Below are 12,718 nucleotides of genomic sequence, written 5' to 3' on the forward strand. Positions count from 1 at the left end.
GCCCCGAAACGCAGACGCACTTGTAAAAACCCATCTCGGAGGTTTTTCTTTTGAATAGAGACCGTTCCCCAGCACAATCTAATTAACAAAAATGATAATGAAGAGGGTGGGGGGAAAAAAAAAAAATCGTAGGGAACAAAAAAAGCCCTCCAAACTCCCAGGGAGAAAAAAAAAAACATAACACGGGATGGAGAAGGTGCAGTTCCCACCACGCACAACTCTGCGCTTCCACATGGGACGAGGGTTTTAGGATATGGGACAAGGTTTTCAGCACAATCACCCCCCAAATCCTACTAAAATAATTAACAGCAGCTCCCATCGCTGGCGTGGGATGGGATGCAGATGCCACCAACGCAGCCATCATCCCAAATCAATTTTCCAAAGGTTTCTCCCCAAAAATCCCAACTCCGTCCAAGCCTCTGCCCACATGCCCAGTGCCCGGCTCACACTGTTTTTTACCCCATCGGCCACAGGCGCAGTGGGGACACACAGCCCTGGTTTACATCCCACCCTGCATTCCTGCTGCAGCATCCCAGCGGTGCCGGAGCCCTCAGCCCACCCGGAGCACACAGAACACTCCACACCCCCCCAAAATCACCTCCGTGCCTCCTGCACGCAGCCAGCCTGGATGGCCCCACACTCACGGGTGTCCCCACGGAGGCACCCGCCTACCAGAGCCTGGGGAACCCCCGGGAGAGGAGAGATCTTCCTCTTGGATAGAGGCACGAAGGACATTGCAAGCTGAGAAAGAGGAGGGCCACGGGAAAGCATCCCAGCTTCCCTGGGAGAAAGGTGTGCGGCAGCACGAGAGCAGCACCCGGCACCCCTGGGAAGGGCGAAGGTTCCCAGCAAGGGGCAGTGATGGGGGAAGATCTTACATCAAAATTAACTCCAAACCGCAGGAGCTGCCCTAGCCCCATCCCCTGGGGAGAGGCTGCAAAGGGCAAGGAAAGAGCCAGGGAGGAAGAAAATGACCTGGAGCAGGTGAGGGACACACCGGAGCAGGACGAGGAGCGATGGCAGGGCCATCCCCAGGAGAGACCCGGCGCTGGGACCCGAGTTCCCATGTCACACCCCGGCGAAACTTCCCAGCCGAGTCGTGTGAAGTCAGACCGGAGGTTGCTAAAAGTCTCTTCTGGCCTTTAAATAATCCAGAGGGAAGGAAAAAACAGTCACGGTGCCTATTGAGCAGGAGGGAGGAACTCAGATGCCACAAGTTTTCCCAGACTCCGTCATGTTTGTGCAGAAATTCATCCAGAAAACGCTCTGGTTAGACGCTCCCTGCCGCATGCCGATGCTTTCCACTGCGAGTCCCATTCCTGTGCAGGAAGAGGCCTGGTTTCCATCCAGAAATTAAGCTGCTCACGAGAAAGGAGAAGAAAAAGGCAGTGCAGGGGAGAACTATCCTTGGGCATTTTCAAACTCCTGGTCTGAAGTCCTTTTTTTTTTGCATCCCAGTTGGAGGCACCGTGACCCGAGGCCGGCTCCATCTCGCAGCCCTGCCAGAGCCCGTCTCCACGCTCCCAAACAACTTCCCTGATTTCATTTCTGCACAGCTCGGCTCCTCCATGCACAGACTCAACATCTCCTGGGCTCCCTGGGCACCTGGCACCCTCTTAGAGCAAACCCAGCCCCGCAGACGAACACAGCTCCCAACAGCCCCGACAGCTCAGCTCAGAGCTGGCACAGGAATAACACCAGACATTTCTCCAGCGCTTTCTTAAAAGCTGGGAAGCAGCGTGCTCGGCAGAGGCTGTGCTGGGATCCTGCACTGGGAACGGTGCTGGGTGGCCACGGGGCCACACTGCCCACAGAGGGGAGCGGGAAGGTGCACTTAACATTTGGGGTGCTCGGGAACAGCAAGACTCAGTGGAGCATCCCTCCAGCTGCGGGAAGTGTTTCCCCACACAGACCCTGTGCTGAAGTCAAAAGGTCACCAAGGGTGCCCCGTGTTCCTTCTCTCTGTCACCCGGATGAGCCACGTTCATGGGAAGGCGATCTGGTCCCATGGCACCACTCCAATATCACCCTCGGCATTCCCAGGTCACGCCAATCCATCCACACTCCTGAGCCCCGTGCACCCCCACGGCTCAGCCCATACCAGTCAGCACAGCAGGACACAGCATCTCCCCAAATCCAGGCAGCAGATCCCTGCTTTGTTTGGGACAGGTGCTGTGCACCTCCCAAATCCCTGCTCATCCCAAGAACAGCGAGAACCCAGACAAGCCCAGCTTCAGGAACCAGGCACGGCCCAGGAGCAGCATCCAGGTGGCTGCTGATTCTCCAGGCTCAGCAGCCATGGAAGGCGTGGGACAGACAGCACTGTGCAAATCCAGGGGGTTATTCCATTAACTGTGCTCCCTCCACCCCTCCTGAAAATACCCTCAGCCTTTAAAATGTCAGTCAATGATTCACCAACTGCAGTAACACCCCACACTTCACCTCAGCTCTTGCTGCCCAGTCTGGGGCCCCTGCAAGCACCTCTGGGTGCTGGGGCAGAAAGGGGCTCGAGGTACCCGGTGCCCCCCTGGCTCCCACTGTGTCCCCTGGACAGGGCAAGACTCCCTCCTGGCCGATGGGAAGCACAGCAAGGCACAAACTGCTCTCTTCAGGGGGGAACCCAGAAACCCCCAGCCCAGGGCTCTCCCATGGGTCACAGATGAGGGTGCCCACCTTGGACTGGGTGCCCACAGGAAGCTTTGCCCTTGGCAGCTGCACCACAGCTCCTGGCTCCCCGCAGCACCACTCCCCCACAACCAGGTCACATCACACACAGCCCCCTCCCCTGTCCCCAGAGCACATGGCCCTGGGCAGGCAGCGAGAGCTGGGATCACCCATCATAGGACACGGTGCCACGGGGGCTGTCACAAACCCAGGGGACAGCCCTCATCCTCCCTGCACCAAAAATCATCACATCATAGTGAGGGAAGGCAACAACATCAGGATACAGCATCAGGCAAGACATGAAGGGACACAGTTTGGATCACCAAGTCCCCCAGGGACACAACCCACCTCCCTGCCCGAGCCACCAGTACCTGTCCACTCCGGCCCCAACACAGTCCACGGCTCCTGCCCACTGCCAGGAGCTTTCAATCACCAATTATTACTGAAAACCTCCCTCTAAAACCAGCAACTTGTGCTTGTTCCCAGAGTGATTCCCAGAGCATCTGTACCCGTAACAGTGAGGACCAGCGGAGATCTCCACGGCGGTCAGAAAGAACCAACCCTGCCATGGAAGGACATGCACAGTTCTTCTGAGGGCAGGGGACAGGGGTCTGTCCTTCTGCACCTTTCCCAGAAGAAGGGGCACAGCCACTGTCTCCTCCTGCATCATCCCAAATCTACAGCTGGAAATTCAGCAGCACCGACGCTCCCCATCGCGGCACCCGCTGCTCTGGCACGGCAGGGACACGAGGGACCAGACGGCACCAACCCTCCCCAAAGCCAGTAACAACCCCCAAATGACCCCTTCACCTGCTAAACTCCATCCCATTGCACTCCTAAATGGACCAGACTCATCATCAGGGAGTATTTTAAACCCTCCGGAGGGGAATCGCTCCGGGTGCTCCCGCCCAGCCCGGCACCGGTGTGGGCACTGGGGTAACTCCTGCGTGGAGCAGGGACCAGGTGGGGTTTGATCCATGGACGGGGCTGCTCCGACAGCTCCGAACTCTGACCCAGTTTTGGAGCTGCGGCTCCACTTCCAGAGAAAAAGACATTTGTTCAGGGCTTGAGCCCACCAGCATCAAGGGAAAGACTTCAAGGGATTTCCGAACAGGCCACGCTGGGTATAAATAAAAACCCGGGTTCAAAGGAGAACTGTGAATAACCCGAACAGAGCTGTGCTGACCCCGACCTGCCACCGCAGCCAGAGGGTCCCGAGCATCCTTCAGGGCAGGCAGAGCCCGGCCCTGGGATCCATCCTGTGCAAAGGAGCTGAGCTGGACCCTGCAGCCCCAGAGCTGCAGCCACGGAGCAGAGGAGCCGGGAAAACTCCGACCCAAATTTCAGCACAAATCTTCCGCCTGTCACTGCGGCACAGGAGGGATGAAATGAACACCGTGTCACGCCACGGGAGCGGAGCTCGGCCAGGAATCCCTTCCCAGGGTTCCTCCGGCATGCTCGCACCCCCACCCCCCACAGGATGGATTTTGGGACATTTTCCTTAACCTGTTTTTCTCAGGAGTGCATTGACTGGGCATCTCCCCTCCCCAACACTCACAACAAACCTAAAACTGGGGAGAGCTTCCCCAAGACCGTACAGATGCCTCCATAGGCTTTATCCCCATCCATCAGGGGCTCCTGTGGAAACCAGGACAGCTCTGACCCCGTCAGGATCGGGTCCCATGCAAAGCCTGCCTGTCCCTTTCCTTCACCTCTGCATGGGGTGCAAGCAGCACCCTACAAACCCACCCCCCAGTGCTGGAGCTGGGCTGCAGGGATGGGAATGGACCCGACTGGAGGTGCTGAGAGGCTGAGACAAACTGGGAGCAATGGGATGAACAGCAGCACCCTCCTCCTTCTCCCCCAGCCCCAGATTTACCCCCTCAGCGGGTGACAAGGATCCCTTTTGTTTTCCAAATGAGAAATCCTGCTGATTTTGAGGGTTTAATTTACTAACAGTGAACATCTGTGGCAGCCTGGCTCCCCAAACCCTGCTCTGGCAGAGCTGGAGCCGAGCACAGGGCACAGCAGCAGGAGATGGGGAGGGGGCCACCATCCCCTACCCACAAAACAAACCACATCCCACTGGGACCCTGCTGCAGAAATGCAGAACAGGGGTGGGATTGTTCCATCTGGGAAGAGACTTCACTGCAGGGAAAGCAGGTTGGGGTGTGAAAGAGAAAGCGTAAATTCTCGGGAAACAATCCCAGGGAAAGGCAAAGCTGGAGACAGCACCTTATAAACCCTCGGCTTTGCCCCCACCTGAATCCATCTTGGCAAAAATCAGGGGTTTTGCAGCTCTGCCTGGCACAGCACATTTCCAAAATCCACATTTCCTGCCACAAAAGTTATGGGGCACTTCTCCCCACGCCTTTATTTTCTCTTCTTCTTCCATTTCTTAATAGGCCCGTATTTCTATTCCAGACCTGAGTTACCCCGTGTTCCAGGGAATTTCCCTCCTGCTGTCAGGTCTGGCAGCATCCCACAGGGATCAGCTGGGACACTCTGGAGGGAGGACCAACCTGCTGGGTGATGGTGACCCACTGGGAAACCCTCCTGGTGGCACAGAGCACCTCAGCACCTCCTCCTGCCTCTCTCCTGGCTGGGACACGGCAACTGCAGGGACAGAGCCTGACAAGTGGCACCCAGAGGGCACACAACACCCCAGGTCACAGGAGAGCACTTCTCCCTCTCCAGTACAAAGTCTCTGCCCAACATTCCCACCCTGACCCTGGTCCAGTTCAGCCAAAAACTCCCAATGCTCAACAAGAAACTTCATCTCTGCCAGGTATTTCCTGCCACAAGTTGTCCCCTCACCCTGGGCAGCTCCTCCAACACACTCGTGACACCCCAAGACATGGCAAGACATTCCCACATGGCCACTCTCTGCCATCCCAGCCAGGCCCTTCCTTCCCCAGGAGCTGGAGGTGAAGCCATCCAGGAGCTGAGGTACCCCCAAAGCCCCCCATCCCTGCAGCGTTTGGGGACAGTCCTGCACCAGCAGCATCCTCCCAGTAGACCCAGGACTCCAGGGTCAAAGCAGGATCCCCCATGCTGGAACCGCCATCCCATGGTGGCCAAACCCATGGATGCACCGTGATCCTGGCACGGGATGGGCGGCACCGACCGAGCCACGAGCCCAGTGCCAGCCCCAGGACATGAGTGAGCTGTCCCTGGGCCACGAGCACCAGCAGAAGGTCACTGGGCAAACACATCCCCACCAACAGGCACAGCAGACACCTGGGAGGCAGGAATGCAAACCCCAGGGGCCACCAGATTAAGGGGATGCTCCCGGGATCACGGAATCCCAGCACATCCTTCGCTCTCAAGCACGAGTCCCGGCCTTGTATTCTGCATTAAATCACCAACCTCAAGCACTCCTCCGCTGTCCCTCTTTTCCAAGGATGAAGGCATCTTTTCCCAGTCCATGACAGCTTCTCCCAGGTGGTCCCATCCACATCTCGCTACAGGCGAACAAATAAAGGCCAGTCCCTGGCTCACAGACTCACAATAAGCAGCAAAATGAAAATCACTCACCTAAAATCTACAGCTTGCGGAATAAACCAAGGCTTGGAAAAAGCAAGTGAAGGGAGGGTTCGGGACCTGAGCTGACAGATCCCAAGGGAAGCTGGCAGTGGGATGCTCAGCCAGTCCTGCCCAGGTCCCGGGAGCTGCCCCAGGTGGCACCGCTGCTGTTCTGTGCCTTTATCAGCCTCGGAGCAGTTAAGTCCCACTGGATAAACCCGGCTCTGCAGCAACCTGGCAAAGGTGTGTTGAAATAAGTTGTTTCATCACCACCTGCTCCGGGGGAGCGGCTCATCCCGGCCCATCCCGGCCAGGGATCCATGTTTGTTTAAATGGGAGCAGCATCTCCCTGAGCCTCAGAGCTGCCAAACGCCCTGCACGGCACCCAGAGCACAGACCCACCACACTGGGGCTTCCTCCTCCTCCTCCTCCCGGGGGCTGCAGCTCCCCTGCTCCCACCAGGACCATCCCGGTGCTGCCCAGTCCCATCCGCCCCGTCCCAGCTCCCCACCAGAGCCGGTCACATGGAGGAGGTTTGCAAACAAGGCAGAACAAACAGCTTTCAAATCACCTCCAAATCAGGGCCCCCTACGAGATTCTTTTCCTCCTCGACCACCTTAAGTGGTTTTTTCCCCTCTTTCCACAGTTTTGCAAGTAACCTTCCATAAAATAATTTTATTACCCTAACTTTTGCCTCTGATAAACACACCGGGAGCCCCGAGCAGAGCGGGGACCGGGTGAAATTCCCTCCAGAGCAACCCTCCGCTCCCTGTTTTACTCTGAAAGCCGCGTGTTTGCTGCCAGCCTGGCTGCACGGCCCGGGAGGAGGGACAGCTTCCGCCGGAACGCGCTGCCAGGGGCTGCTGCCAACTTGCCAGGGCAGGAGAGCCGGCGGGAAGTGTCACCCAGGGCCGGGGAACGCCAGCACCCGCTCGCTCCACCCCGGGGAAGGCTCGGCAGCACACCCTGCAAACACAGCACTGCTTTTTCCTCAAAAAAAAAAAATAAATAAAAGAAATAAGAGAAAGGATCCCGACTCCCCAGGCCGAGCACTCCGCTCCCGCCAGGCTCCTTTCCCTGGGCACCCCGGGACCGTTACAGGCTGCCCCGTGCCCACGGCAGTGTAATCCCTTAATGACTTCCCTCCACTTCCCTCCAGCTCTGTCCCAGATCTAATCTCTGCTCCAGCAGGATCTCTACCAAATAAATCACGGGATGGACGGACGCCTGTCCTTGCCTCTTCCTCGCTGGCCTCCGAAGGGAGCAGTTCTCCTCCTCTGCTGCTCCTGCCTCTCCGTTCTCCCCTCTCCCCGATGCCATTCCACTTGCAAACACATTTTTGTCACGGGCAGCCGGATCACCAGCAACACGTTTTATCGTGGAGACTCGTCTGCGCGATGCCAAAAGCAGTTTGAATTAGGAAAAGTTTTAAAAAAAAAAAAACAACCCTCGAGCAGCATCTTGGCTGGATTTTATACAACAAACACTCGCAGGGGGTGGGGGAAGGAAAAAATTAGGAAGTTTTTCCAGCTGTGCCCAGCCCCATCTTGATCTACAAGTTCTATTTGACTTTAAAAGGTGCAGCACAGTGAGCAGGGGAGGTTTTGCAAGGCGATAAAATGGGTGCGAGCCCAGGAGCCAGCACTGGCCACAGCCCCACAGTGGCTCGAGGAGCCAGGGGCCACCCCAAGGGTCACCAGCCAGTGATGGCCCAGCTCCTGGGGTTAGTGCTGAGCCAGCACCTACCCCCGAGTTTCAATCAGGTGCATCGGGAGCTCCAGAAGTGGCTCACGGAGGATTTTTACACCTTCCGAGGCAAACCCATGGAATTCCAAGCCCTGAGTGCATTCAGGGTTTTATTCTCCCCCTTTTTCCTTTCCTCTCCCCCTAACAGAGCTCATCCCTCCACGGGGAAGATGCCCATGGAACACCCCTATGGGGCAGGACCGAGCCCCCCAGCCCATGGAATCCCAGTGCCCGCGCTGGAGGAGCTGGAAATCAAAGAGGACGGGACAGGAAATTTCAAGTTTCCACTTCCAGAAGTGGCAGGTGATGCCGAGGCGGCCGCAGGGCCACTTCAGGAGTGCAGGATAAACCCAGGGTGGCCCCCCAGGAGGAGATGGGAGCCCCCCCTACATCCAGGGAGACGCTGAGATGCCAGGAACAGGGAGCATCCCCTCAAGACCCCCACAAACCACCTGCCAGCCACAACGCAGGGCTCTCCCAGGCTTCAAACCCACCACGGGGAACAGGGATGGAGCGGCAAAACCACCCCAGCTCTCCCTTCTAGCAATAAGGGAATTTTCCCAAATACTTCGGGCTCCCAGAGCCGCCTGTGCAGCGGGAAAGAGCCACAGACGTGTATTAATTCTGACCGCGGGGACCTCCGGGCTCTCCCGCCTTTCTCCGGAGGGAAGAATGAGCCGGTTCCCGGCCGGGGGCACCGCCTGCCCCCCACCTTGCTGCCACAAAGGCCAGCCCAGCACCGCACCTCTCCTCCTCCGGCCCCGCTCCCCCCGGCCCCGCTCCCCGCCGGACCGACAAGAAAAGAGAAAGGGAAGGGGGGAAAAAAATAAAATAAAAGGAGAGAAAACCCTGAAAGCCGGAGCCCGGCCCCCCCCTCCCAGCCCCACAGCGAGACACAAACATCAGCAGACTCAAAGCATCCCCCTCGCCAGCGGCGGAAAAGAAAAGCTCCCGGGCTCTCCGGGCAGCAACTTCACAACTGAGTGCACTCGCATTCCTGCCGGGTTATTAGGAGAGAAAGGCCGAGGGCCCGAGGAGATATTTTAGTGTCACTTGATTTTATACATTGCACAGATTTTTTTCTTTTTTCCCCCTCAAACGCTCCCTGCTCTTCCCTTTCCGAAGGGGACGCAAAACCTACGGCCGCCCAGCTTCCAGGGAGGAGAGCAGGGCTGGACACGGCGTTCACAGATATTTTCAGTATTATCTTTTTCCAGGGCTGAGAGTAGCCCCTTCCCCGCCTCCCCCAGCAGCAACTTTAATCCGTTTTATTTCATTTCGCTCTGTTTGCTCAGCCTTCCCCCCTCCGCCCGCAGACCCCCGCCCTCCCCTCGCCTTCCCTGACCCCGCTGGGCGACACATCCCGGGCTGCACGGGTTCAGGGGGGGCTTTTCCACGCCGATCCCGTCCTCCTGCACTTTCCCCCCCCACCAAACCCAACTTCGTGCTGTGCGACGGGGCCGCCTTGGCTTTTATCAGCGGAGCGATGCTCGGTCCGGCTGGGAGCGGAGCCACCCCCGTCCCCACCCCGAGCACCCCAGGAAGAGGGGCTTGGGATGGGGGGGGTACCCACAACAACTAATAAATTAAAATTTAAAAATAAAAACGAACAGGGGGCATCTCAAAGCGGGCGCTCCCGAGCGTTATTTCGGAGCAGAGGCAGCGGGAGGGCTCCAGGCTCTTCCCCACAGCCCCCAGCCCCGCTCCACAAAGGGCAGGAGAAAGGCAGGAGCCAGAGCCTCCCAGGGCTCCAAGACCTGACAAAGCTCCCAGGCTCGGCACAGGGAATTCTGTCCCTTCTCCCCCACATTTTCCCCCTTCCCAGTTTGATTTAAGCGACCTGAAAGGGGGAAAAAAAAATTAATAAATAAAAAGGGGGAGAATGAGGTAATTTTTCCAAATCTGATTATTTTCTCCATCCACCCACCCCCGGAGCCTGTTAATTTTTTTTTTTTTGATGGACTTTAAGGTGGGGTGGAAATTAAAAAAAAATTAACAACACCTAATTTAGAGTTAAATCTCACAAACCCCTGAGACTTTGCTATGTTTAACTGAGGATACAGGGAGGCATGAAAGGGAACACGTCCCCGCCGACACCCGGACCGGGTCACACCGCCCGCGCCAGACACATGTTGGGTTGATTTAACATCAAATCCCTGCTCTCCACAGAACGTATTTCTCGTGTAAATTTTTAACACACCAGAAGAAATTTGTAAAAGTAAATCCTCCTTCTGGTTTGGGTTAAAAACAACCCAACCTTTTAATACAGAAACTAATAACAATTTTATTGTCTGCCCCACAGCTTTACAACGCTCGTGGAAAAGTGAGGTCTCAATCCAATGGAAGTTGGTTTGGAGGGTGGGGAGAGGCAAATCTTGGGGTATCAACCGATGGGGAGGGAAGAGCTGCCTGAAGCCAAGGAGCAATCCCGGGCAGGAATTTGGACACAAATTCCTCCAGGACTATATTAAGAGCAGCAAAGAAAAAAAATAACCCCAGCACAAGTTTTCCAAGCGGGCACTTCCCGACCACGACTCCCAGCAAAGTGGGATTCGCAGGCGCCTGTGAATTATTCCTGCTTTCTCCTCCACACATTTTTCATTTGTATTAAAAAGTGCACAGGAGGGAGACAGGGAGAGACTCGGCCCTTGGCTTGTTTCTGTTTTAAAAGGGGAAAGAAAAAAAAAACAGAATCACTCCCAAATGGAAAAAGAAAACCCAATTACGCTCCACTTGTTCTCTCCCATCCACACCTCCGAACGCGCCTGCCAACTCAAACCAGATTTCCTACACCAAAAGAAATATCCAGAGCCATCCGCTGCGAACGAGGCACTTCCCCAAGTGCCTTTTCTCCTTGAGAGGGGGAGAGGGGAGAGGAGACAGAGGCGCGTTTGTTTATCCCACGGACCAGGGAGAGGGAGCCGGGAAGAATAGAAATATCTGAACTTTGCCAGCGCCGGGAGAGCATCTCAGAACGACGGCGGACACCGGGGCGGGAAGGGGATGGAAGAGGCTGATCTGGGGCTCCAGGTGACCCACCACCAGCTCTGCCACATGCTATTTGCCCGGGAATTTCTGAACTCCCAGAAGACGACGCTCCGTAATAAAAACTCCATCCGAGCCCATTATTGTTGCCGATACCACGAGCAGCCGCTGCCGGCGGCGTCCCAGCCAGCCCGCCCCGAGCTCCCGCGGCACCGGGCACGGTGTCCGGTTAGAGGGAACCCCCAAGGCCCTGGGAAACCCCCCCAGCTTCGCTCCCTGTCCAAACAAAGGCACACCGAACCCTCGCAAACTTTACAAGTGGGTGAAACACAGGCATGGGTGAACCGCGGGGCAGCCGGCTGCCGTCACCCCCTCCGGAATCCAAACCTGCGGGGATTTCTCGGGAACATTCTCCAGCTCCATCCGAAGCCGTGCCTTGTCCTCCTCTCCCTCACCTTGCAGTCTGGGTTACGCTTTTGGACACGGCGATGGATTTTCCCAGGGCGCTGCGGGAGCGACGGCCGGGCTGGCTGCAGGTTGTCGGGGACGGCGGCGGCTCCTTCTCCCAGGAATTGCAAAACTTGGGGCAGACTTAGGGATTTCTCTCCAAAGGAGGGAATCGCACCCCCTGGCCCGAGGAGCGGCGGGTTGACGCTGAGTTAAAATGCGATGGGGGGAAGGGGGGGTAAGGAGGGGGGAAAAAAACCCACCCGAGCCCTCCAGCAGCCGGAATTAAACCAAAACTGCCCGAGAGAAAGGAAAGACGGGGGGGAAAATGGGAAGCACCAACAAAGGGAGCGCCGGGGCGGCCGCAGGGCAGGGGCGGCCGGGCCCCCCCGGTGCGCAGCCCCCTCGTGGGGTGCGAGACCCCCAAAGCGCCGGAGCGGAGGCGGGTCTGGATCCGGCACCGGCAGCGCGGCTCTGCCGCCGGCAGCGCAAGTTTCCCGGTGCCCGACCCCCCCTCGCCGAGGGGGCTGCGACCCCCCCCCCCCACTCCGCCGGCCGCCGAAACGCCTCGGGGGCGGCGGCGACCCCCGCGCCCGCCCCGAGCCGGGGCCGCAGCGGGGACCCCGCGGGCCCCGGGACCCCCGCGCACCCCGGGGCGCGCCGAGCCCGGGGACCCCCGGGACCCCCCCGGGGACCGCCCACGGCCCGGTGCGCTCCGAGCCCCGGCCCCTCCGCGCCCCGGCCCCCCCGGCTCGCCCAGCGCCGGCCCCGCTCCCTTTGTCCGGGCGCCGCAACAAACTTCCGAGCGCGGCGCGGCCGAGCGCGGGGACGGACCCGCCGGGCGGGCGGGCTGGGGGGGACACGGGGCACGGCCGGAGCCCCCCGCACCTGCCCGGGGGGGCCCGTCCCGCGGCCCCCTGCGCCGGCAGCCGCGCGGGGACACGCGGGGGACACGCGCGGACCCTCCCGCGCCGCTCGCACCCACCTGGTCGCGCCGAGCGCCGCGCTCCGGGGCGGGCATGAGCCGCGCTTCTCCTCCTCCTCCTCCTCCTCCTCCTCTTCCCCCCGCACCGGCACCTTCCCCAAACTTCGACGGGGCGGGCGCGGCGCGGCCGGAGCTCAGGAGCGGCGCGGCATGGCGGGGGGCTCCGTGCGGCGCGGGGGCCGTGCTGCGGAGCGGGGCCGTGCTGCGGAGCGGGGCCGTGCTGCGGAGCGGGGCCGTGCTGCGGAGCGGGGCCGTGCGGGGGGCGCGGGCGGCGGGGCCGTGGCCGCGCTCAGGTCCCGCTCGGCGCGGCGGCGGCGCGGGCGCGGCGGCGCGGGGCGGGCGCCGGCCGCCCTACCATAGTTCCTC

General features: G+C 59.1%; 1 protein-coding gene across 1 annotated transcript in view; it reads right to left on the reverse strand.

Annotated features, from left to right (window-relative positions):
- Window positions 1–12,449, reverse strand: part of FOXP4 (forkhead box P4) — a 56,575-nt gene extending 44,126 nt beyond the window's left edge. Inside the window, exon 1 of the mRNA XM_017832258.1 lies at window positions 12,353–12,449. The gene's annotated coding sequence lies outside the window, so the exon portion shown is untranslated. The remainder of the gene's footprint in view (window positions 1–12,352) is intronic.
- Window positions 12,450–12,718: the final 269 nt, after the last annotated feature.

This window comes from Lepidothrix coronata, unplaced genomic scaffold, assembly GCF_001604755.1.
Source record: "Lepidothrix coronata isolate B3197 unplaced genomic scaffold, Lepidothrix_coronata-1.0 Scaffold199, whole genome shotgun sequence".
NCBI classification, from domain to species: domain Eukaryota; kingdom Metazoa; phylum Chordata; class Aves; order Passeriformes; family Pipridae; genus Lepidothrix; species Lepidothrix coronata.